General features: G+C 45.5%; 1 protein-coding gene across 2 annotated transcripts in view; it reads right to left on the bottom strand.

Moving 5' to 3' along the window:
* The window catches only part of PLEKHG4 (pleckstrin homology and RhoGEF domain containing G4), a 202385-nt gene that overhangs the window by 150023 nt on the left and 26654 nt on the right, over positions 1-25708 (bottom strand). The window lies entirely within an intron of this gene.

The following is a 25708-nucleotide window of genomic DNA, read 5'->3' as shown; positions in this document are numbered from 1 at the left end:
TTGACCTTTCCGTACATACAGACTCACCCCTGGAGAGTGCATCGGATTTCTAAGAGGGGGGAAAAAATCTCTGCTATCTACCAGTGTGTAATGGCCACACACCACACAATTAAAAGATCCAATTTTTTGCCAACTCGTTAATTTCGATCGGTTGTCCCAAAAAAATCGAGCGCTTTTCTTTTTTTTCAATCGATAAATCCGATAGGATTTCCCATTTTTTTTGGGGGGGGAGATTGGACATGTTGGAAATTTCAGACCAATTTTATCAAGAACTGTATGGTGTGTGATCGATTGTCAATTACTTGACATACAGATCCAATCAATTTTTTTCTGAGCTTTCAATTATTTCAATCGTGATTGGGGAAAAATTGAACATAGGTGTGGGGTACATTGGTCCGATTTTTAAAATGATACAAATCAGTCAGAAAAATGTATTGCTAGTCTTGAATTGAACACATATTTAAAAAATTGTATAGTGTGTCCACCTTAAAGGGATACTGTAGGAGGGTCGGGGGAAAATGAGCTGAACTTAACCGGGGCTTCTAATGGTCCCCCGCAGACATCCTGTGTTGGCGCAGCCACTCACCGATGCTTGGCCCCGCCTCCGGTTCACTTCTGGAATTTCAGACTTGAAAGTCAGAAAACCACTGCGACTGCGTTGCCATGTCCTCGATCCCGCTGATGTCATCAAGAGCACACAGCGCAGGCCCAGTATGGTCTGTGTCTGTGCAGTACACTCCTGGTGACGTCAGCGGGATCGAGGACACGGCAACGCAGGCGCAGTAGTTTTCAGACTTTAAAGTCAGAAATTCCAGAAGTGAACCGGAGGCGGGGCCGGAGCATCGGTGAGCGGCTGCGCCAACACAGGATGTCTGCGGGGGACCATTAGAAGCCCCGGGTAAGTTCAGCTCATTTTCCCCCGACCCCCCTACAGTAGCCCTTTAAGTGAATAGAGCTTTAACCTCCTTAGCGGTAACCATGAGTCAGGCTCGGGCCGGAAATCCCCAGCTCGGAGCTGTAACCCCCGAGCTGGATCCATAGGAGGAAAGTAATGTGCAGGGCTGCCACAGATTTTTCTAGTGGTATGATTTTTAGGGTTTAATGTGAAAAAAAAATTGCTTATTGACCCTAAAATCCAGAAGTAATTATACCACCAGGGAGGTGAATTAAAAAATGCCATATATAATAATAATTGTAGTATTTGTATAGCGCTTGCAAGGCAGCCACGAGAGCACACTCAGTAGGCAGTAGCAGTGTTAGGGAGTCTCGCCCAAGAACTCCTTACTGAATAGGTGCTGGCTTACTGAAATAGGAAGAGCAGAGATTTGGACCCATTGTAAAATAATGAATGTTAAACTTAGTATGTACAGTGTCAGATGCTACTGATTGTAAACTAGCTGCATGGTGTGCTGATCTTTGCTGCCTCCGGCAGTGTTCTCCCCAGGCTCTTTTAGCCAGGTGTTCCACCTGGCTAGTTTTGGTGAGCACCCGGCTGTCATCGGCTCAGCTCCTCCTATGCTTAAAGCAGAGTTGTGCACAGAAGCTCTGCATTCTCTCATCACGACTCACCCGGCTAATTTTTCATGCCACCTGGCTGGAAAAAATGTCTGGGGAGAACAATGCTCTGGTATATACACTATAAGCAGTTACTATGTGCCTATACTGGTAGTAGACTCACTGCAGTGTGTGCGGATTTGCTACACCCAGTATGTACAGTATAAGCTACTATTCTAACTGTACCGATAGTAAACTAGGGCTGCTTAAAGTAAACTAGGCGGACGGGGCATCGCAAGTGAGAGGGATATGGACGCTTCCATATTTATTTCCTTATAAACAATACCATTTTCCTGGCTGCCCTGCTGATCTTTCCTGCACCAGTGGTGTCTGCTGAAACAAGCATGCAGCAAAACCAGTCACGCTTCAGTCAAAACCTGATCTGCATGCTTGTTCAGGGTCTATGGCTAAAAATATTAGAGGCAGACGGTGAGCAAGACAGGCAGGCAATGTGCATTGTGTAAAAGGAAATAAATATGGCAGCATATCCCTCTCACTTCAGGTGCCCTTCAAGGATGTTTACACTCAACTGCTGCTCAGATGTTGCACCGTTCAGTACTAACAATGCTCCACCCATTGTTAGCTCAAAATCGATGCACTGCCTCTCCACTGAAAAAGGCACATCATTTACGTAGCAACTGATAGGCTGATGTAGTGCATTTACCGTTAACCTGGCCTATTGTAATCAGCTTATGTGTACTCCTCTGCCCCATTTCCATTACATGTAAAGACTCCGATTTCCCTACTAATTATCCCGCCATCCCTCTCCATTACACAGCACATAACCAAACAGCGTGTCTGCACAACACTCACCACCCAAACTATCACCCTAACTATCCATCTATGATCATTAAAGGACACCCGAGCTGAAAATAAACTAATGAAATAAACAATGGTATCTATCTTCCCTCTCCTAAAAATGACTTTTTAAAATATTCCACCGTTTTATTTTATATTTAAATCTACTTTTTAAGCTTTTACTGTTTTATTGTTTTTGCTCAATGACAGATTCATAGAAGTATGCCAGAACTAAAATCAATGAACCATTGACCCTTTTTATCTCTTTCCTGCTCTCAGGAGCCATTTTCTGCAAGCAAAGTGTTTTATAGTTGTAATTCCTTATCAGTGAGGGTCACACTGGAGTCACTTCCTGTCTGAGTCAGGACTGAGTCAGCCACTTATATACCTGATATTTAACTCTTTCAGGCAGATAAAGAAAACAAAAAGAAACAGCTTAGTTATTTGTGTGCTGGGCACTGTACATACACATGTCTATCTCATGTCACCTCGGGTATCCTTTAAGGCAACAATAACTGAGTGTATGACACATTAGCAGTACAGCTGCAGATATAATATATATATATATATATATATATATATATATATATATATATATATATATATATATACACACATACACATACATACACACATACATATACACACACACACACACACACTTCCTGCGAAGTAAGGAAACACTGCTGAAAAGCACGCAGAAATCTGTGTAAAACAGCCGTGGCATTTTCCACGCTTGCCCTGCACTGATCTTTATGGAGCAATGATGAGAAATTAACAAGCGCGTTTGCACATTTTTCAGGCCTGGGATCAGCAGACTGAATGGAAGAGCGGCCCCCACATCCTGCGTCACCGAGGACAATGCAGCCTTTTCACCGGCCACAATAAAGTGTCAGTAATAAGACATACAGGGGCTTCCCAAACAAAAGGAGGCGGAGCAGCTCTCCGGTCACACCAGCAACCAGGACTGTCAGCCTTCCTTGTGAATGGAGCCCATGTAATCAGTGCAGCCACTGCACACCAGGCCGGGTCAGGAACCAGCAAGGCCCAGGGGACTCATCAATCCCACATTCAGGCAAATAGAATCATGCTTAAAGGACCTCTGTCGCGTAAACAAATACAAATAAGAAGTATGTTCCTTCCAGAGTAAAATGAGCCATAAATTACTTTTCTCCTATGTTGCTGTCACTTACAGTAAGTAGTAGAAATCTGACTTTACTGACAGATTTTGGACTAGCCCATCTTCTCATGGGAGGTTCTCAGGGTTTTCTTTATTTTTAAAAGTGCTTAGTGAATGGCAGTTGCTCCGTCCAACTGCCAAAACCGTGTGCAGTGAGCAGGGAGGCTGGCCAGCATCTTTGTATAAATCGTTTTCAGGGAATGCCTTTATAAAAAAAATAAAGGCCATGCTGAGAGTCTAACCCAAAACCTGTAGATAATGTCAGATTTCTAATACTACTGTAAGTGACAGCAACATAGGAGAGAAATGTATAGCTCATTTTACTCTGGAAGAAATGTACTTATTTGTATGCGTTTGACATTTTCAGATTTTCACGACAGCTCCCCTTTAAAAGGACAACTGAAGTGAGAGGCATATGGAGGCTGTCATACTAGTTCCCTGGCTATCCTGCTGATCCTCTGCCTCTTATAAATTTTGCCATAGACCCTGAGCATATGCAGATCAGCTGTTTCTGACTTAAGTGTGACAAGATTAGCTGCATGCTTGTTTGAGGTGTGTGATTCAGACAGTACTGATGCAGGACTGCCCAGCAACTGGTATGGTTTAAAAGGAAATAAATATGGCAGCCTCCATTTCCATCTCGCTTCAGGTTTCCTTAAGGCTACTTTCCCACCAAGACGTTGCGTTTTAGGGGACGTTATGGTCGCATAACGTGCCCCTAACGCAACGCATGGTGGTGTTCAAGTTGGACGTCAGATTGAGCTGCATTATGCAGCTCTGAAAGCAGCGGCTCCAGGTTAGTGATAGGAAGTCCGGATCTTTTTAAGGATTCGGATCATTTGAAAACGGATCATTGAAAAGATCCGGATCTTTGAACCGAATCATTTGAATCATTTTACTAGGGAAGCAGACTGGGTGAAATGACTAGCAGGACAGGACTTCCCTGCACTGTACATTCTGTATGTTCCTGATTCTTCCAGACAGACATCCACTGTGAACCGAATCTTTCATTGTGATGATCCGGATGATTCGACTCACAAAAAGGATCCGGATCAAATGAACGATTCGTTCATGACCCAGACAACACTACAGTCCCACCACCAGTCACCACAGTGCAGTGAATATTAATTAGCCATGTGGCTGGCCATGGAGGAGGGAGGAGGGAGGAGGAGGAGGAGGAGGGGAGACCTCCTCCTCCAACATTACTGAGCATGTGCAAACAGTCTAATGCTGCTTAGCCCAGTATACCGTACAGCATGCAGCACTTTGTTTTTAACGTGCTGCGTTACTATGTAACGCAACGTGGGCACTGTGAACAGCACATTGATTTTACAGTGCTGTGAGTTAGGCTGCGTTACTGGCTGCTGTAACGTGGGACTTTAACGTCCCACTGTGAAACCAGCCTAAAGGCAGGGAACCAAAATGCAGGAGATTCTTAGTTTATATCAGGTTTGGCTTCCAAAGAGGACCTGAATTCACTGCATTGATGATACACAATGTGTGTAGGTTGACTGAGCCTGAAGCTGACATTTCAGGTATGCGTTAACTATGACATGTCGGAGGGTCAGAGCACTAGGAGTGCTTATGTTTGCAAATTCCCTTTGAACCTAATTTGTATGTTTTGCATTTTCTATTGACCATCTTCAATAAAAGTCTTTAGAAACTGAAAAAGATTTTCCCACAACACCGCTTTACCCAGACAGGGACGAGAGAGAAATCAGAGAAATTTCCGTCTTGCATGAAAATGCTTGTATTCAGTTTGGAATTGGGCCAATCAAAAATAGCAGGAAGTGCCCAATTCCCAGCTGCCTACAATTTTCACTTATTTGCATGAAAATAAGGATTATTAGCATCTTATCGACCAACTATAGCTGAAATCACAAATTATTCCGGGTATTTGGTTTCCACACTTCAGATAATTTGCATTTTTGTGGGCGTTTTTGTAAATGCTTTTGCAGAACGCTTCCGTCTTTTGCTCCAGAAAAAATAAATACAATAGCCTCAATTCACTAAGATTACGCTGGAGATAATAAGGCAAGAGAAAACTTACCTCCACATAAGAGAGAGTTATCTCTTCATTCCTTACGTTACCTCCTCTGTAGTTAATTTACCTCCTCTGTAGTCAATTTACCTCCTCTGTAGTTCTTTTCACACGCAGTTAATTAACAGCCTGTCTTTAACTCTGGAGTTATTTTAAGGATTGAAGAGTTAACTTAAAGACAGAAGAGTTAACTTTAGGTTTGCCTGAGGTAAAATGTTTCCTGAATACTACATGCCTTATCACCATGGTAACAACTCTAGAAGAGTTATTAAAGACAGGAGATAAGCTTAGTGAATTGAGGCCAATGTATTTTTTTAAAACACTCACACAAACGCTTGCCAAAGCGATTTTGTGAGCGTTTTGCATTTTTCCTATACCTTCTATTGAGGCAAATAACCTCAAAAATAGCCCAAGCACCGCTTTTCAAAGCGATCGCAAACTTAAAAAGTAATTTTAAATATAAAATAAAACTGTAATATATCTTAAAAAAGTCATTTTTAGGAGAAGGAGGATAGATACAATGGTTTATTTCATTAATTTTCACCTCGGGTGTCCTTTAAGAACTGGGCCAGCTACAGCTTTAGGCTAAAGAAAATCAATGGAGGTGATCCTACAGCAGTAATTGCAATTTTGCTAAATCACAATTGCCAGTTCATCAGCATTTTAGAGAGATTGCGCTCCAATACAAAAGAGATAGGAGCGCTGCAAAATCACTTTTCAATCGCTATACAAGAGCGATTTTGCAGCATTTTTACTATCTGATCCACACAAATGTGTAGTGGGCACCAGGCTTTAGGTTCACACAAGAGCCAAAATATGTCAGTTTTACAGACCGGCAACAGATATGTCAAAAGATCCCATGATAATAAAAGGAATCGTTAACACATGTGTGTTTGCATCAGATTCCCTGGACCCAACGCGGCCAAAAACGCCAAGTCCCGGCCTGCACATTTTTTCAGTTATGCAAATGTGTTTCCTATAGAGGTCTATGGGGGAAACCATCCACTTATCTCTACAAGGACTTCAACGGAGCAGATCCTACACTGTCCGCTCCAGCTGGCCGTTTGCGATCCGGCCCCAATGCGGTCCGAGCCTTACTGTAAAGAGCTGTAGGGGTCAACAGAAGTTCAGGGGAATTTCACCGTCCGGGACACAGACAGCAATACAATCACTTTACCACTCACAAATGATAAAGAAAAATCCTATGAAACCATTCTAGGTTAGCCATGAGTTTTCCATGTCGTCTTATTTCTTGTGCTGTTCCCCTTGGAGAGCAGATACCTCACAGTATTTTATATGGGAATGTTACTCTGCCATCTGCATGGACCTCACACCACAGAACAGGAAATCAAACACAAAAATCTGACGATGATCGCCTTATCTGCCTCATCCTTCTCCTGAGTCAGTCTTTCTTGGCGCCACAGACATCCCGCCCCCCCCCCCTTGTGCCAACTTCTCTCCATCCTCAGCTGACAGACGTGCAGCAGTGACAGGCGTCAGAGATCAGCCTCGTCACTTCCAGCTGTTATGTGGCTTCTCTGCCAGGAATAACCGTAACAAATTATTATTAATGCCATGTATTTCTATAGCACTGACATCCTCTGCAACTCTTTACATAGACATGTTACTGGTCAGAGGAGCTCACAATCTAATCCCTACCATAGTCCTAGTCTAATGTCCTACCATATTATTATTATGCATTTATATAGCACTGTAATCTTCTGCAGCACTTTACAGAGTGCATAGTCGTGTCACTGGCTGTCCTCAGAAAAGCTTACAATCTAATCCTGCCACAGTCCTAGTCTAATGTCCTACCATATTATTATTATTATTATGTATTTATATAGCACTGCCATCTTCTGCAGCACTTTACAGAGTACATAGTCATGTCACTGACTGTCCTCAGAGGAGCTCACAATCTAATACCTACCATAGTCATAGTGTAACCTTCTACCATATCATCATTATTATGCATTTATATAGCGGTGACATCTTCTGCAGCACTGTACAGAGTACATAGTCATGTCATTGACTGTCCTCAGAGGAGCTCACACTCTAATCCTACCATAGTCATAGTCTAATGTCCTACCATATTATTATTATGTATTTATATAGCACTGACATCTTCTGCAGCACTTTACAGAGTACATAGTCATGTCACTGCCTGTCCTCAGAGGAAGCTCACAATCTAATACCTACCATAGTCATAGTGTAACCTTCTACCATATCATCATTATTATGTATATATATATATATATATATATATATATATATATATATATATATATATATATATATATATATATATATATATATATATATATATATATATATATATATATATATATAGCACTGACACCTTCTGCAGCACTGTACAGAGTACATAGTCATGTCACTGACTGTCCTCAGAGGAGCTCACAGTCTAATCCTACCATAGCCATAGTCTAATGTCCTACCATATTAATATTATGTATTTATATAGCAGTGACATCTCCTGCAGCACATTACAGAGTACATGGTCATGTCACTGACTGTCCTCAGAGGAGCTCACAGTCTAATCCTACCATAGTCATAGTCTAATGTCTTACCATATTATTATTATGTATTTATATAGCAGTGACATCTCCTGCAGCATGCTACAGAGTACATAGTCATGTCACTGACTGTCCTCAGAGGAGCTCACAGTCTAATCCTACCATATAATTATTATGTATTTATATAGCACTGACATCTCCTGCAGCACATTACACAGTACATAGTCATGTCACTGACTGTCCTCAGAGGAGCTCACAGTCTAATCCTACCATAGTCATGGGCTAATGTCCTACCATATAATTATTATGTATTTATATAGCACTGACATCTCCTGCAGCACATTACACAGTACATAGTCATGTCACTGACTGTCCTCAGGGGAGCTCACAGTCTAATCCTACCATAGTCATAGTCTAATGTCCTGCCATATTATTATTATTATTATGTATTTATATAGCAGTGACATCCCCTGCAGCACATTACAGAGTACATAGTCAGGTCACTGACTGTCCTCAGAGGAGCTCACAATCTAATCCCTACTGTTGTCTAATGTCACCCCCATATTATTCTGTATTATTATGCATATATTAGTGACATGTTCTCCAGCACTTCTGTTTTCTCCTCAGTGGAGCTCATTATCTAATTCCTACAAAAGTCTAACACCCCTATCATAGTGTGAGGGCCAGTTCACACAGGTGCTCGGAGGACGTCATGCTTAGCCGATGCTAAATGCTTCTCTCTGCAGACCAGCAGAGAATAGTTCAGCATTGGTTCCTGCCATTCGGTAAACGCGTTGCATTTTCACCCTTGCAAGAGGACACAGAACGAACGCCAGGCATTGCAATTAATGCTGGTTCAACGCCCATGTGAACTGGCCCTGACGGCGCCCACTAACGATACAATAGTGATTGTACAGTTCTAACAAGTCTATGTAGTAGAAAAGTAAACAGAAGTAGTGTAATTTGAATGGATATTTTAGGTAGCCCCTCTGAAGCAGAAAAGGTGGCCACTAATGATCCAATTTCTAGGGAAAAATCGTTTGAGCGATCAGCAAGTTCTGATCAAAAGAAAAATCGTTAAATCCCATGGTGTCCGGGACTATTTGATCTTCACACCTGACCATCTGAGACTGATGGATGGCAAGTGAGTCCACACCAAAAAAATTCAGGCTGCGGCCGCCGTGCAGCGCGGGGGGCGCTGCGCGGCTCTGTCGTTCCGAGCTGCTTGCTGGGGACCCCTGGTTTGGGGCTGGCACGGTGGCGGGCGCCTGTTGTTGTCTGTTGCTGTGGTGGCTGGCATTCGGCTTTTCGGGTGCACGGGGCGGCGGTGGAGTCAGCTAGCGGGCACGGGCACTATGTGCAAAATTATATTTAGAACTATCTTCTTCATCCTGAAAACTACTCGGTGTCAATCAAAAATGATCTCCCTAAGAGACACAAAGCAGGACACAGCAGTGGCGCTTGTGTCTGGTGGCTGGCTCCGCCGCTGTTTTGCGCGCTTGGGGGGCCGGGTGTTGGTTGCCGCGGCAGCGGACGGCAGTAGGTGTCCGTCGCTGTGTCGGCTTCGGGTCGGGGGTCCTTGGCGGGCGGCGTGGGGCGGTGGGGCCGTGCGGTGCCTTCCTGCGCTGTGCGGCGGCTGCGGCTTGCACGGGGCTGGCGGTTGTGCCATTGCGTGTTGGAGTGGGCCTGTCTGCTTGGACCGGAGGGGGGGGGGGGGGTGTCGGCGGTGCGGGGGGCGGTTGCGTGGGTCTGGCCGAGGTGGCTGATTGGCTGTGTGTGTGTACTTGCAGTGTAAGGGATCCTTTTGGTCGGTCACGGTGCATGACGTTGACGCTGCTGGACATGCAGGTGTTTGTGTTGGAGGGACTTGGGGTGATGAGGTTAGCCATAGTGCCCCTTTAACTTTATTTTACTGGTAGAATCTGTAAGGTTCATGTCTACACACAAATACATTTTCTTCTTTTTGCTAGTTGGCTTGTAGGTTGCTATATAGTGTACAAGGACAAGGACAGAGAGACAATCTATTTAATAACTGGAGCCATGTTACTTTGATTTAGTATACATGCCAACAGCATATAACTGCATAATCAGCAAAACAGACCATTAAACAGAATAGAGATATATCCGTACAGTTTCTGATTAAAAAAAAAAAGAAGAAAAATCGTTCACTACACCATCAACGAATCAATCCTTGCTTCCTATCTATCACAACCAACAAGAAAATCCAAATTTTGATTTGACAAAAATCCAATGGGATGACTATTTTTGTAATTGTTTGTAATCAATTGTGCCCATCAACTGAGATTATTTACAACCAATCTAAATCAGAATTTCTGATCGCTCCAAAGCTTTTTCGCTAGAAATTGGACAGTTAGTGGCCACCGTAAGATTGCACAACAACATGGTATCATTAGTGGACACCTTCAACTTATCAGTACGTTTTTTTGGGATGTGGGAAAAAACCAGAGTGACGAGTGGAAAACCACACCAACACGCTAAGAACATACAAGCTGCGTGCAGATAGTGCCTTGTCCCAGATTTAAGCAGGGCTGTGGAGTCGGAGTTGGAGTAGAGGTCGAGGAGTCGGAGCAATTTTGAGTACCTGGTGCAAATAAAACTCAGTCATTCCACAGTGTTTCAAAGAGAAGCAGCAGAAAGTACAAAGATGGCACAAAATAGAGTGATACATAAAAAGGTCATAATCAGTTCACAGCCCTAACATGAATCACTCTTGTCACCCATTTTTAAAGCCACATACACATGGGGGACAAAAGTGGCTAGTCGCTAGCACATAGGGGACGCGCGCGCGACAGCCCGGTGACAGCTCCGCCCGTGCGACAGCTGTCTACACGTCTCTGTCCAAAGGCAGAGACGCAGCGGAAGCTGTCGCCGAAGGTTCCTCCCCCCGCCGGAAGCTCCATACATGGTGTATGGAGTTGCTGTCGCTAGTCCGCATACACACGGCGGACTAGCGATAGTTGCGACGACAGCTGTTGCCGGCGATTGAACAAGTCAATCGCCTGGCGACAGCTCTGAGTACACACGGGCGACCTGTCGCCGCAACACGCGCGTGCCATATGGTTGCGGCGACAGCTGTACCCCGTGTGTATGAGCCATTAGGCTCCTTTTACACTTGCCTTGCAAGTGTGTGCTGTGTTACCCTGTTTTACTGGTGAATAACGCAACGGTGATGCAATGGGGCGTAACACACCGTCATGCCAAAGTGCACAATCGGTCGCAGAGCCGCCACAAAGCCAACAGCGTGTTATCGGCCTTCCATGGCGACGCAGCGGAAGTAATGTAAGTCAATGGGTGACACATGGATTTTAAATATGTTGGTGGTGCCACCAACCCTGGAATCCCGGTGACTTACTTCCTGTCCAGCAGGGAGAACGTTACGCGGCGAGGGGCAGCATGCATACACCCTACTGGTGCGCCATGCCGCAGGGTCATCTGAATGAAGTTTTTTGTGTTGCGGTGCAATGTGATGGGGGCGGACCATTGCACAATGGCCAACTGTAAAACCGCCCTAAAGGACACCTGAATTAAAAAGGATACAGTGGCTGCCATGGTTATTTTTCTTTTAAACAATACCAATTGCCTGGCAGTCCTGCTGATCTCTTTGGTCTCAGTAGTGTCTAAACAAGCATGCAGCTAATCCAGTCTGACTTCAGTCAGAGCACCTCATCTGAATTGCTAAAGGTATTAGAGGCAGAGTTTAAGCAATACAGCCAGGCAAAGTGCATTGTTTAAAAGGATATAAATATGGACGCCTACATTTCCCTCTCACTTCAGGTGTCCTTTATTGCCTTCCATAAACAGGCTACCTTGAGACCTGAGCCCGGGACAGGCAGAACTTGGGCCCTCAGGTCAGATGGCACATGAGGTCACCGCCTGGGGCTGGGCTGAGGTAGCACAGCTGACGTCTGCCAGGTGAAAGCCTCATTGGCATCCTCAGGGGGTAACCCCCTCATGACGCAGGAATGTGTGGCTGCGCTACAACGACGGTTATGGCGGCTCTACGAGGGAATGCCGCCAGCAGCAAGTCCCAACAAGAAGCCAATTAATGGGTGGTAATGAAAGCTTCCTGTCCTGAAGGGGGACTCGCCATCTAAGGAGAGAAGCGCTAACCAGAGGAATCATTTCTCCGGGGAACAAATCAGCCCAACAAAGATATTCTCAGGTCATTTCCTAAGGATCCTGCGCTAAGCAGATTTCTGCTGAAACGAGCCATTGTCTGCCTCCCGCACTGACATTTCATACCCTATTATTTCCCTCGTCTTCAGACGGCTCAAGTATTTTGGAAAGTCTGTTTCCCATGGGCACCAAATTAAAGCAAAACTGTTTTTGATGAAGTAGAAAAAAGAAATCACAGCAATCCTTTCCAGGCCAGCTCTGCACAAAGCAACATTTTTTTTCACAAACATCTGATTGGTTTAAAGAGACTCCGAGCACCTCTCATGGACATGCCTTTAAGACTCCGACCAGTACTCCAAAGTACTAAAAGATGCATACCTTTCTCTAGCTTGTGCTCTCCTCTTTCCTTTGATGCATGAATCGTCATTCTACACCAAATAGTTTTCGGTCAATTTCAATTCAAAAATCGCAGCTGCCATCTTGGCTATGCTATAACTTCCGGGTCACCCCTGTCTTCTCTGTTAGAGAAGTGCATCACTGAATGAAGCAGGAAGAGGAAGTGACACGCATGGCTATTTCAAGAGGCTCCTCCAGAGGGGACATAGCATGACTTTGTTGGAATTCGTCTGGCTTAAAAGCATGCCCATGAGAGGTGCTCGGAGTCCCTTTAAGATAAACTCTGGACTACTACAAAACCCCACAGACACATTCCTCACCGCACTCTATGTTCACTTTAAAACATTTAAAAGCAAACTAAATGAAGGTAAATGGTTTTGTGCATCCTAATGATATCAGTGTAGGGATCTTGACTTGCACTATCCAAACTCGAGAGCTGCTGGCTAATGTTACCCCCTGCACCAACCAATGGGAAACCGGACTACACTTCCCATGACCTCTAGTGGGGTATCAGCAGGTCACCGTCTCCCGTGACAACACAGAGGCCCCATATGCAATTAACCTTTTTCACCTGAGTTTTCCCCTAGGAGATCATTTTTTATCTTCTCTTTTAAATAACTTTTGAACATTTGGCAATTGAAAAAGTACCAAAAAGTAGATGAAAAACTACTATCAAAAAATTGAGTATTTTCTTGCATGCTGGTGGTTTGAAAGGCATTTTATTCACAAGTGTAAAAAATATCACCTAGGGGAAAACTCCAAGGAGAAAAAAGTTAATTGCATATCGGCCAGAATGGCAATGGCTGCTATCCGTTTAACGCTCTGCTGGCTATTGGCTGGCAATAGAAAGAAGTAATGTGGTGATCCCTTCCTGTTGGTATTACAAAACAGGAAGTGTGGCCAAATTGGGTTTTTTTGTCCATTGGAAAATGTAAGGGAGATGGGGTAAACAAAAATAGGACAATACTGTAAATTAACATTTTACATAGATAAGGGCACAACTTTTTGTATTTCCAAGTGTGGCATCTATACGTGTGGAGGAGTAGAGACTACAGAAATTCACAGGGTATTCAACATCGGTTGAAGGATACTTGAGGTGAACTTTGTACAAATGGAGGCCACAGGCATGCATGGGGAGGAGTCCTCATGCCCTACACTACCCCCGGTCACCTCCGTCCCCAGTATGTGTGCCAAGCCAGCCAGATTGCGCAAGTGCTGGGCCAACGACGCGCCTCCTTGACTGCGGATCAAAGACGGGTGCTTTTACAGCATGAGGATTCATGCCAATACTGTACATGCCGGGAACCTCCATTTCTTTAAAGGAAACCAAAGACGATATGAAATAAAAGTGTTATACATAGCTGGGGCTTCCTCCAGCCCCCTGCGCACGAATCGCTCCCACGCCGCCGTCCTCAGCCTTCTCTATTCGCCGGTACCAGGTCCCATAACTTCTGCCAGTCTGCGCAAAAGAGGTGCAGCCGCCTAAGAGATATGTAGAGAGCGCACTTCTCTTGCGCAGACTGGCGAAGTTACAGGACCCGGTACTGGCGATACAGAAGGCTGAGGATGGCGGCGTGGGAGCGATCCGTGCGCATGGAGCTGGAGGAAGCCCCAGGTATGTATAAAACGTTTATTTTCTATCGTCTCTGGTACACTTTAAAGAAGCTCCCCTTGAGTCAAAATTCTGAATGTTTTCATGCAGGAAAAGTTGTCCTATTCAGATCTTATAGTTAAATATAAGTTTGAATGTGCTATGCAAAGTTTCAGTGTAAACTGAAGTTGGGATACTTCTTTAAAATATTACTCGGGGACTTTCCACTATGTGGAAGGCTGTAATTCCAGACAGTGAAGCATTTTATAAGATTTTAATTACATCCTTTAATGGAGGCAGCTAAACTGAAATAAAACAAAATAGGTATTGAACATTTTTTGCTGGAGTGGGGTTTTACCAGAAAGCCTTCTCGTCTCTTTGAGGTGCTTTGTGTCCCAAGGATCGCACGTGTCTGTGAGCCCTCTGAAGGCCTCGGCAGCACCAGTGTACCCGAGTGCTCCTAAGACAGGCGTCTTCGTACTGCGCTGTTATGAGCTGTCCATCTTCGGGGATACAAGTGTTCTCCTTGACACCTTCCGAGGGTCCCCGTAGGAAGCGTAATTTCACCAGGGGCACAGTGGGGAAACAAAAACACTGAGAGGGGACAGGGAAGGCTCAGTAGGATCCAGAGCCTTCCTTCTCCATAGGTACGGTAAGTATCTGATTTTTGCTTCTTTTCACTACAGATTTGCTTTAAAGTGGACCTGATGAGAAACAGAGAGGCATGCACCCTGCATGTATTTAGAGAGGTTAGCCCATCTAATTCCCCCTCATCTGTGACTAACCACAACTGTAATTTGAGCTCTCAGCGGTGTCAGCTGGCTGTCTCAGCATAGCAGCTAATTTGTAAACACAGGATTTTAACCCTATGTTTGCTTCCATGAAAGCAGGAAGTAGATGCACTGCAGATTTACTGCAGGGTTTGTATCAGCTGTAACAAAAAATGTTTTTTTTAAACACTTAAGGACCACAGGCTTTACCCCCCACCCACCCCCCACCGCAGTGACCAGGCTATTTATTTTTTATAAAATTAGGCCACTGCAGTTTTAAGGACTTGCTGCAGGGCCGTATAACTCAGCACCCAAGTGACTGCCCCCACCCTTTTCTGCCCACCAACAGAGCTTTCTGTTGGTGGGCATTGAACACTGCTGGGGGTTATTGGTTTTTCATTTATAAACCATTATTTTTAAAATAAAATGTGCCAATTTTTTTGTACATGCCCCTCCCTTTCTCCCCCCGCCAGCCAATGACGGCCGATGGCTCCTGCACCTCCCAGGAGCCTTAGATAGCAGCATTGTACATTGTAAATAGACGCCGTTGCCGCCGTCTAACAGTCTCCTAGCGGCAATCGCATCAGCGCACACGATCTCCTGCAAAACCAGCCACAGGACTTCATGCCAACTGGCTTTGAGCGGTCCTGGGGCTGCCACCGCGTTCACGCCAATTGGCGTGGAGCAGTTGGCAAGAAGTTAAAGGTTTTTATGCTGTTGCTCATCTTTTAGAACAGAGAGGAAGTTCTGAGTTCAGGTCCACTTTAATCAGAAGCCCTGAGCTCAGGCAGGACAGACCTACTGGGGGTCCTCCCAGCCTGAAGAGAGTTGAAAACTTAGTAAGCTAGATAAAATAACAGGACAACAGGCGTATCGCGGTGGTAAAAGTCCTCTTAGGTGAGCTTGTGAGATGACATTCAGGTACAGTATCACATATGCATGTTTCTGGCTGCTTCTCTCGAATCTTTGGGAGCGATGTGGGCACAGAGGAATTCCGCAGAGAATAACACGGCCATTCAGGGTAAGCCAGAGCCGACGTATTAAACAAATAAATAAAAGTTCCCAAAGTGACCATCTAATGACAGCCTGATACAGACTTTGCTTTTTGCTCAAATTTCTTTCTCATCATAGCAAATGAAACAAAGTTCTCATCTTCCCATTATAAATGCAGCCATTTCCTGTGACTGTAGCGAAGACCCAGCACCCCTCCCCCCTCCCCCCCATAGAAGGATGAGCAGAGTGTCACAGAGAGGTGAGTGTGCCGCCTGTATGGGCAGAAACCACAGAGGAGCCCAGAGTACACAGCGCAGTATCATCTTTACATGCAAATTAACCCCCTCGGTGAAAAACAGCCGTCATTTCCGGAGAAGAAGACGATACATCTGCAGACAGCATCAGCATTCAGCACGCTCTGATTTACATCACTGGAAATGGCTCTAGCAGGGATATCTGGCTTTAAATACACAAGGGAAGGATTTTCATTTTTCAAACTCCATTGAGGGTTCTTTACTGTAAGGGATGTAAAATGGGCTTCTTCATAATAAGGGATGTGAAACATGAAGTATGGGGGGGGGGCGACCTGATATTCTGTACAGACTGACCAAAATCTTTATTTTTAACACATTTAGGGTTTGATTCACTACAACAAATAGCGTGGCTTATCAGAGTTAACTGTCTTAGAGTTAACATACCTTATCAGAGTAGCATTGTGATCGCTACTAACTCATGCCTGCTAATTGGCAATGACGAGAGCTCCACTCGTCCTGCCCTGAGCCCCTGCGGGTCCAATCACTTTGAAGGACATTATCCCTGCACTTTGATTGGCCCAATAGGCTGTCTATCAAGTTTCCTGTCAAGTGACAGGCAGCCTATTGGGCCAATCAAAGTGCGGGGATAATGTCCTCCAAAGTGATTGAACCCGCAGGGGCTCAGGGCAGGACAAGTGGAGCTCTCGTCATTGCCAATTAGCAGGCATAAGTTCATAGAGCTCGCTATGCTACTCTGATAAGGCATGTTAACTCTGATAAGACAAGTTACCTGTGATAAGGCGAGTTAACTCTGATAAGGCACACTATTTGTTATAGTGAATCAACCCCCTAGAGTTTTCTTTTAGACTGACGTTAAGGTATGAACAGGGTATTAAAAAATATGTTTGCCACATTTCATAGTAGATTCTGAACAAGGAGAAACTGATACCTATAACAGAGTTGCAATAACGGATCTAGCAGAGTGGGGGAATACTTTAACTTGTCTTCTTGTATTCCTATAACAGCTAGAAGCCCCCCTGATGCCATGCGGTTCCCTCCCATGTCCCTGCCTTTCCCAGCAGGCACCTCTTCCCAGTCCAGTGGCACCCACACGGCTGGCTGGTGTCCCGGGAGTAACAAAGCCCGGATTGTGGGTCACTGAAAAAGTATTCCCATCTGTGCCACTCCCCCTCTTTAAAATACTTTGGCGAGCCAGCCCGAAATATACAAGATGCTAATCACTGGGCCGGGGTCAGTCATGAGAAAGACATACAGCTTCCTCTCTCACTCATGCCTCGGATTCTGACTTCACTGCAGCATTAATGTGACATGGAACTGCTGGGTAATTATCCACAGCGGCACGTGTCTCATGTAAAGCGGAAATAAAGCTTCCCCATAAATTCAAGGCACACAAACACGTGGGCAGCCCGCAGTCTAACAGCGTCATAGCATTAGGCTTTATCATTGCTGGGTGAGTGTCCTCTCTCCTCCAGCGTGACTCATTCACTCCCGCAGCTGTTTCCTCTCAGGAATTTCTCTCCAAATTCACTACTGAGCGGTGAATCCTGTCTAAGCCGTTCTCTTTATTCCTCCTCACCTGTGTCTGACAAATCCTCAGTAAATGTAGGTTGTGAATAGAAGTGTGTAAAGAATGATGAAGAATGAGAGAGCAGTCAGAACATTCCCAGTTGCGCTTTAGCCAGTTGTGACAGTTGCTTTTGATTGAAGCAACACCATGTTGCATACATTTGCATTAGCCAGGGCAGTATCCACACAGAGTTTATATGATCTCCCTGTGTCTGTGTGGGTTTCCTCCGAGCACTTCTGTTTCCTACCACATCCCAAAAACATACAGATATTTTAATTGGCTTCCCCCTAAGTTGGCCCTAGACTACGATACATACACTGCACAACACACACATAGACACATGACTATGGTAGGGGTTATATTACGAGCACCTCCGAGGGAAAGTTAAGTGACTAGACAATATACTCTGTACAGTGCTGTGGAAGATATTGGCACAACATACCATATTTTTGGGACTATAAGACACTCTTGACCATAAGACGCACCTAGGTTGAGAGGACAGAAACCAGGAGGAAAAATATATATACTAAACCTGGTGCATCCATGGTGAAGGGGCATCTTGTGGATTATCCCCCCTTGTACCTGTTGCGTCTACCTGTATCCTTCTCTGTCCTCCACTATGCCCCTTTGTGTCCCCGTGTCCTCTGTTTCTCCCTTGGTCCTCCCCTGCATGGGCACAGTACAGGGAGTCCCCGACATTGCAGCGGTTTGGAGGTTGGTATTGGCAGGTATTCACAAGTCAGGAACTCCCTGCATTTGGACTCTTAGACGCAGTGACTAAATAAGTGTTTTTCACCAGAATTTTTTCCCAGACGGGTGGCATGAAAAAGTAGCCGGGTGGGATGTGAGGGGGGAATGTAGGGCTGGTGCAACTCCACTTACAGCATAGGAGGAGGAGACGAGCCAATGACAGCCGGGTGCCCACCAAAATTAGCCGGGTGGAGCGCCTGTCCAAAATAGCCTGGGGAGAACACTAATAATAATAATAACTTGGAATTAACATCGCATTGACCAGCCATGGTTATAATAGTATGTAATAGTCAAGTTCTGAGATAGAATACTATTGGATTTCACTCAGCCCTCCTGAAAAGCAATAGAGTGTGGGGCTTATTTACTGAGTTCAGAGATCCGTATAGAACGAGCAATTCAGAAAACTGTGCTGGTTTATTTAAAAGTTCTCTGCTAGGTGGCAATAGTCTGCCTCCCCAGGTCATATAACAATATAGAGAGGATTGCTGACAGAGTTTGGGCCTGTTCACAAAGTGGTGCTTTTCTGGCGTTTTAGCGCTTTGCTGCGGCACTTTGCCAATGACACTATTTGAGCATTGATTCTTGTAACGTGCTGCATGCAATTATGGAGCAATTATGATGTGCTTCTCGCGCCCGTGAGGCAAAAATCGCCGGTTGCGTTTTGCGATTGTTGGTGTGAACTAGCTTGAGGGTCCATTCACACTAGGGCGATTAGCGGGCGATTCCCGCTAATCGCCAAAGCCCTAGTGCTATTCTAACCTATGACAGTGTTCTTACTGCCGCGATTGGCGTTTCCTGCAGCATTTTTGCTGCGATTCTAGAGTGATCGCGGTACAGTGCTTAGTAAAGCGCTGAGTGCGATCGCTCTAAATCGCGGAAGTGTCCAGTTTTTTTATCACGCCAATCGCAGTAAAATCACTCGTGCAAAATGCTAGCGGTTTCCCGATTATAGAGGGGTTTTAGAGTTTTAGAGTGTTGTTTCAGTCACAAGCAACTCACACTGAATCTGGGATGGACAGCGTGCATCAGAAACCTCTCGCTGGAGAGTTACACACGGCTGCAGCAACACGGCTCCTAATTTACTAAATGGAGTCCCTCCTGTGTAGCGGAACTCATGATCATGTGATTATCAGGTGACAGATCTGAAAGGCTCCAATTGGCTGTGATCACTTCCTGCTAGTACATGACCAGAAAATCAAGAGACTTCAAAATCTACAGCCTGATCAAATTCATCACATGCTTGTCCATGAGTTTTGATATCCTATGTCTGGTACACACAATGCAATTTTCCATCAGATTGATCGAATCGATTAATTCCAAAAGGCTGGATCTGATTTCCGATCGTTTTTTCCGATCGGAAATAATCAATTCGAACTGTCAATCTGATGGAAAATGGCATTGTGTGCAACAGGCATAAGAGCAGCACTATTCCTGAACTTTTTTGCAAACCAGGAAAGGCGCTCCCTTAGGACCAGACAATTTTTTACTCGGGGCAAGAACCGCCCCTGCAGCAACCCCTATTTAGTTCTGATATAACCCAGGCAAAGAGTGGATGCAAACAAAAAACAAAAACAAACCAATAGCCAGGGCTGTGGAGTCAGCGTTGCAGTCGGAGTAATTTTGGGTACCTGGTGTCGGAGTCGGTGGTTTCATAAACTGAGGAGTCGGATGATTTTTGTACCAAATCCACAGCCCTGACAATAGCCATGGTTTGCCATTTAACCCACTCACATTCTACTTTGACTAAGGCCTCTTTCACACCAGGACATTGCGTTAGAGGAGACGTTAAGGTTGCATACCGTGCCCCTAACGCAACGCATGGTGGTGCGGGAGAGGACGTTAGAGTGAGCCGCGTTAGGCGGCTCTATCCCTATAAGGTCTCCCAGAGTGGTGCCGATTGGCTGGCGGGACCTCGTAATGCGGAGTGAGACACTCCGCATCACGTGGTCCCGCTGGCCAATCAGCAGCCGCCAGTGCAGTGCATATTAAGTAGCCATGTGCGCTGCTCCTGTAGCTGCATCTCCCCGCCTCCTCTCCGCCCCCCACTGAGCATGTGCAAACAGTCTAACGCGGCTTAGCCGCGTGTCAGGTACAGCATGCAGTACGTTATGTAGACGTGCTGCGTTACAATATAACGCAACGTGGGCACTGTGAACAGCCCATTGATTTTTCATTGCTGTGCGGTGGGGTGCGTTACAGGCTGCTCTAACGTGCGCCTGTAACGTCCCACTGTGAAACCGGCCTTAAAGTAAAAAAAACAAAACATAAAAAGCGAATTGGCTGGAGTCTGCCTTTAAACAATTCGGATCATTTTAAAAGCGGTGTACTGTTACATATAGAAATGCTGTAGATGCTCAGCGTTCCACACAAGTCACATAAATCACATTTTATAAGGGGTAAATACAAGCTAGCCAAATTACAGGTTCAAGAAACAGCCTCAACGGCCTCTTTCAATAAAAGCCATCAGAGTTCCCTGTAACATGAAGGCAACACTGAGGCCCTTTATTGGCGTGGTCACCGGGCTGGCAGGCAGTTTATGGGCTTCTGTCGCTGCCTGTTAGCAGCGTGCGGCCTGCGTCACAACGAGTTCTGTGCCCGGGGCCGGCTGGGGAACGGTTAATCAGGGAAGGGCTGGGCAGGCAGAACTGCCGAGCCATCAGTTCCCTCACACAATGGGATATGAGAAGAGCAGGATTTCATTCCTTTTCTGTTACAAAAATTTGGTAGGGTGGGATAAACCGTGCGGAGAAACCAACTCTGAACAGCAAGCTCAGCGCTCTCATATAAGTCGCTATGACACCCACGCGTGCCACGCCTCATTCTCATTGGCCAGTGCTCACTGCACTCTCCCCAGTCAGAAAGCAAGCAGACATCCTTCACCTTCAGGGACTGCTCTGAGCTCTGTCCCTGAAAAATGTCCCTGGACTTTTCTCTATGCGTGTACCTGGTAATGTCCAGGCTAATATTTCCAAGTTGGTGCAAATGTTATGCAAATGTATCCAGCTTGGAAACCGACCAATCAAATGCGGCAGCATACAGGAGGCAGGCATGTCTGTGTACGCATCTCTGGAGATCAGTCGCGCCTCTTATTCTGTTCGAGGAAGCAGAATCTGGCAGCTTTTACTCACTTCCTTTCCTGGTGAATTCCGCGGGCTCAAACTAGAATCCCTGCTGTCAAAGTGACAGGAAGTGAGGTCAATTCTTCCTGGCAGGGTGAAAGAAAGCAGTGAAGCATGTAAACATTGATAAGACCTGTATAAGTGCTTTGCCAAGTATCTGGCCTGTAGTAGGGTCACTGCCCCTCATCTGGCTGTCAGCAGCACTGGTAAATGGAACAGGAAGCAAAATCCAGGCAAGAAGGAAGAGGGTGCAGTAGTGGCAGGGGTGGGGCGTAGTGCGGCAGTGGTAGGGCGGAGCAGGGCAGAGGCGGAGACAGTGATAGAGCAAGGTAGGGGCAAAGTGTGTGGGAGCAGAGCGCAGCAGGGGTGGCGGGGAGCATTGAAGGGCGGAGCACAGCACAGAAGGGCTTCTGTATGTCCTGGCCAGCTGTAATTTGGGTGCAGGGAGAAGTCGAGAGAGACGGCTCTCCCTGCGCTAGGTAATCTAGGGGAACAGAATATATTCCCATACTAAATTAACTAATTTGTCCTTTTGACCTCGTCATTTGGGGTCCAGCTATTGCAGACACCGAAATTAATGATAGCAATTCTGCCAGCACTACTATAGCTATATGTAGAAGCTTTCCAGAGGCGCCAATAGAATAAAAGTCACTTAAACGAGCTTAAAACCGATGGGGCAGTGGTGGGCCTATCCCATCCATGCGGCGCCTCTGTGTGTTTTTTTTGATGCTGTTAAGCTGTATGCTCCTTTTTAATTGGCCTGATGAAGCGGGATTGAGCCCGTGAAACGCGTTGCCTATTTTTACTGTGGAGTATAAATAAAATTGTTGTTTGACTGTTGATGCCACAGTCCTTCCTTTGTTTGCTTTGTCTGCATGGATGGGATAGGCCCACCACTGCCCCATCGGTATTAAGCTCGTTTAAGTGACTTTTATTCTATTGGCGCCTCTGGAAAGCTTCTACATATTGCTAAGTCCACCCTTGGTGGAGGGCTGTACCCATCTTCTTCCCATCTACAGAGAGCGACTTTTATTCCTGAGTGGGGTCAGGTTAATCTCCCCACCTGCCTTCACAGTGGTTGCCTAACGGTAACCCTGGTTTGTGAGTATTAAATTGTTATATTACTTATTAATTATCATCTATACAATATCATACTATTGGGCTCTTGGTGTCCCCCCTCCCTTTAACTACTATAGCTGTATACATTATGGTCCATGGCAGGGCCCATATCAGGCGAAGTGCGCCGAAACAACCTGACTTGCTAGCTGACAGGTGGTGAATGTATGCAGTCAGCCATTCCGTGTGAAGGGGCGCACAGAAAAATAAGATTGCACTAAGGCCTCGTTCACATCTATCTAACGCAGATGGCCGTACAATCGCACGCCATCTGCGCCGCTACGCGCTGAAAACAGCTGCAGACCTCTCCTGTGCAACGCTCTGACACCCGACTCCGACACAGCTGCCAAGCCATCACATCAGAGAAACCCCACCCCCATGTCATACTGAACAAGAGGGGAGGAGCCTATGCTGGCATTACCTCCCCTCACCCACCCTTGAACAATCACTAAGATGGACTATAAGGTTGCATACACACATCCAATTTTGATTCACCAATTTTACCATGTCCATGTGGTACCAGAGCTTACCTACACAGTTCTGTTCATAGTGTTCAAAATCTGTTGGCCCATATACTATATGAAGGGGGTAAGATTGGCCAGTCAAAATTGCATGTGTGTGCACCCTAAAAGCAGCTGCAAGTCTGGGGGAGAGGATCTAGAACCTGCCCAATGCGATGATCTGCAGGAGTTCTGAAAACAGCCACACAGTTACATAGTTACATAGTTATTTTGGTTGAAAAAAGACATACGTCCATCGAGTTCAACCAACAGGTCCCAAAAAAGGTAGTTTGTAAATAGAAATGGCCAATGGAATTCAAATAATCCTAGCTTGCATGCAAATTTTATGCAATGCTCAGGCTCATACACACGCTCAACCAAACCGCCTGATTATCTTCAGATTTTTGTGTGTTGGAAGACAATCAGGCGTGCATACACGTGGCAAACAACTGGACGAGATTGATAACAGGCGGTCAGCCAGATTCATGTGGCGGAACAACTCACACGAATGTTGGCTGATATATGTACAGCGTCATTGTTTCGCAGTTTGTAAATTAGTTGGTCGCTGCGCGGTAAATACTTGTGTTAACGGTTTGTTATGGTGTTGGTCGTGCACTCTGTTGGACGTATATACGAGCCTATAGAAATGGACCAATCACAACAGAGAGAAAGTGCACCCCATTGGCTCAATTCTAAGTTGCATTAAACTTGCATGCTAGTCAGAATTATAAGTAGAGATGGTCTACATCAGTGATGGCCAACCTTTGCACCCCAGCTGTGGTAGAACTACAAGTCCCATGAGGCTCTGCAAAACTGACAGCTCTAAGAATAACTCGGGGAGACAGAGGCATGATGGGATTTGTAGTTTTGTCACAACTGGAATGCCAGGATTAGCCATCACTGGTCTAGGAGAAGCTAATAAGAGTCACTATTTACTGCTGCCAGTGTGCGCCATTCAGCCTTGTGCAGGTGGAGGGGGCAGACTGTATGCCAGACTTGGAAACTGTTCAGCGGACCAGAACTCAGAACTTCCTCTCTGCTCTAAAAGATAAGCAACAGCATAATAAACTTTAAAAAAAATTCTTTGTTACAGCTGATACATATCCTGCAATACATCTGCAGTGTGTCTACTTCCTGCTTTCATGGAAGCAGACATAGGGCTAACATTCAATGTTTACAAATTAGCTGCTTTGCCGTGGCAGATGAGATTCCTGAGCTAAACCAGCTCAGAGATTAAAATTATAGTTGTGAATAGTCACAGATGAGGGGGTATTTAGACTGGCTACACCAGTGGTCCTCAAACTAAGGCCCGCGGGCCGAATGTGGCCCCCTGAGGCTGGATAGTGTAATGGTTAAGGGCTCTGCCTCTGACACAGGAGACCTGGGTTCGAATCTCGGCTCTGCCTGATCAGTAAGTCAGCACCTATTCAGTAGGAGACCTTAGGCAAGTCTCCCTAACACTGCTACTGCCTATAGAGCGCGTCCTAGTGGCTGCAGCTCTGGCGCTTTGAGTCCGCCAGGAGAAAAGCACGATATAAGTGTTTGTCTTTGTCTTAGTTTGTCTTTTATACCAGCCCTCCACACACAAAATGTATTACTTATAGATGCGGTCAGCTACATCTTTAAATATTGGTGGTCCGCATATGGAACAGCAGTGCTGGTGCCTCCCATCCACATGGAAGCCAGAAAGCAGTCATTTTGCTGGCTTCCAATCAAATTCCACATCAGGTGACACAGCTGTCCAATTGGACTGCAGGTTGCCACCTGGGTATGTTTCACTTTCTGGCCCGCAAAGACTTCTACATCATTTTATGTATACTCCGCCCCCCAGCAGTCTGAAGTATGTTGACCCGGCCCTCGACCCAATACGTTTGGGGACCCCTGGGCTACACTCTCTAAAATACATACAGGGTGCATTTCTCTAGGTTTTCCTGTGCAAGAGTTCAGGCCCATTTTAACTAAACAGTAATTTCTAAAGCAAAGGGTACAGGTCACGCCATAACAATGTAATCTGTATTGGTTAAAACCAGCAGCTTCTTTGACACAGAAAGCCAGCAAGCATCAAGCCCTGTCATGTCACACTGATAAGATGCTGGTGACAGCATTGTGCAGACATCCTGTCACCTCATCACACAGCCAGCTCCCAACACAAATCAGGCTGCCAGTTTATGCAAATACGGCTCTCCACTGTGCAGCACCTGTCCTGAGACAATGGAAGACTTCTCCTGTCACCCGAGCAAAATGCAAATATATATTCCAGATTGTGCAGTTATATTTAAAAAAGAATAAAGTTTATGCATCGATCCAACACTGACAACGATACATTATTCTATTTGTCCCACAATTCTTGACTCATGGGCCACAAAGGGTTCTTTTAAATTGGACAA

This window comes from Hyperolius riggenbachi, chromosome 11 (genome assembly GCF_040937935.1).
Source record: "Hyperolius riggenbachi isolate aHypRig1 chromosome 11, aHypRig1.pri, whole genome shotgun sequence".
Taxonomy (NCBI): Eukaryota; Metazoa; Chordata; class Amphibia; order Anura; family Hyperoliidae; genus Hyperolius; species Hyperolius riggenbachi.
The sequence above is the reverse complement of the archived record's forward strand: the minus strand, read 5'-3'. Positions and strand labels throughout refer to the sequence as shown.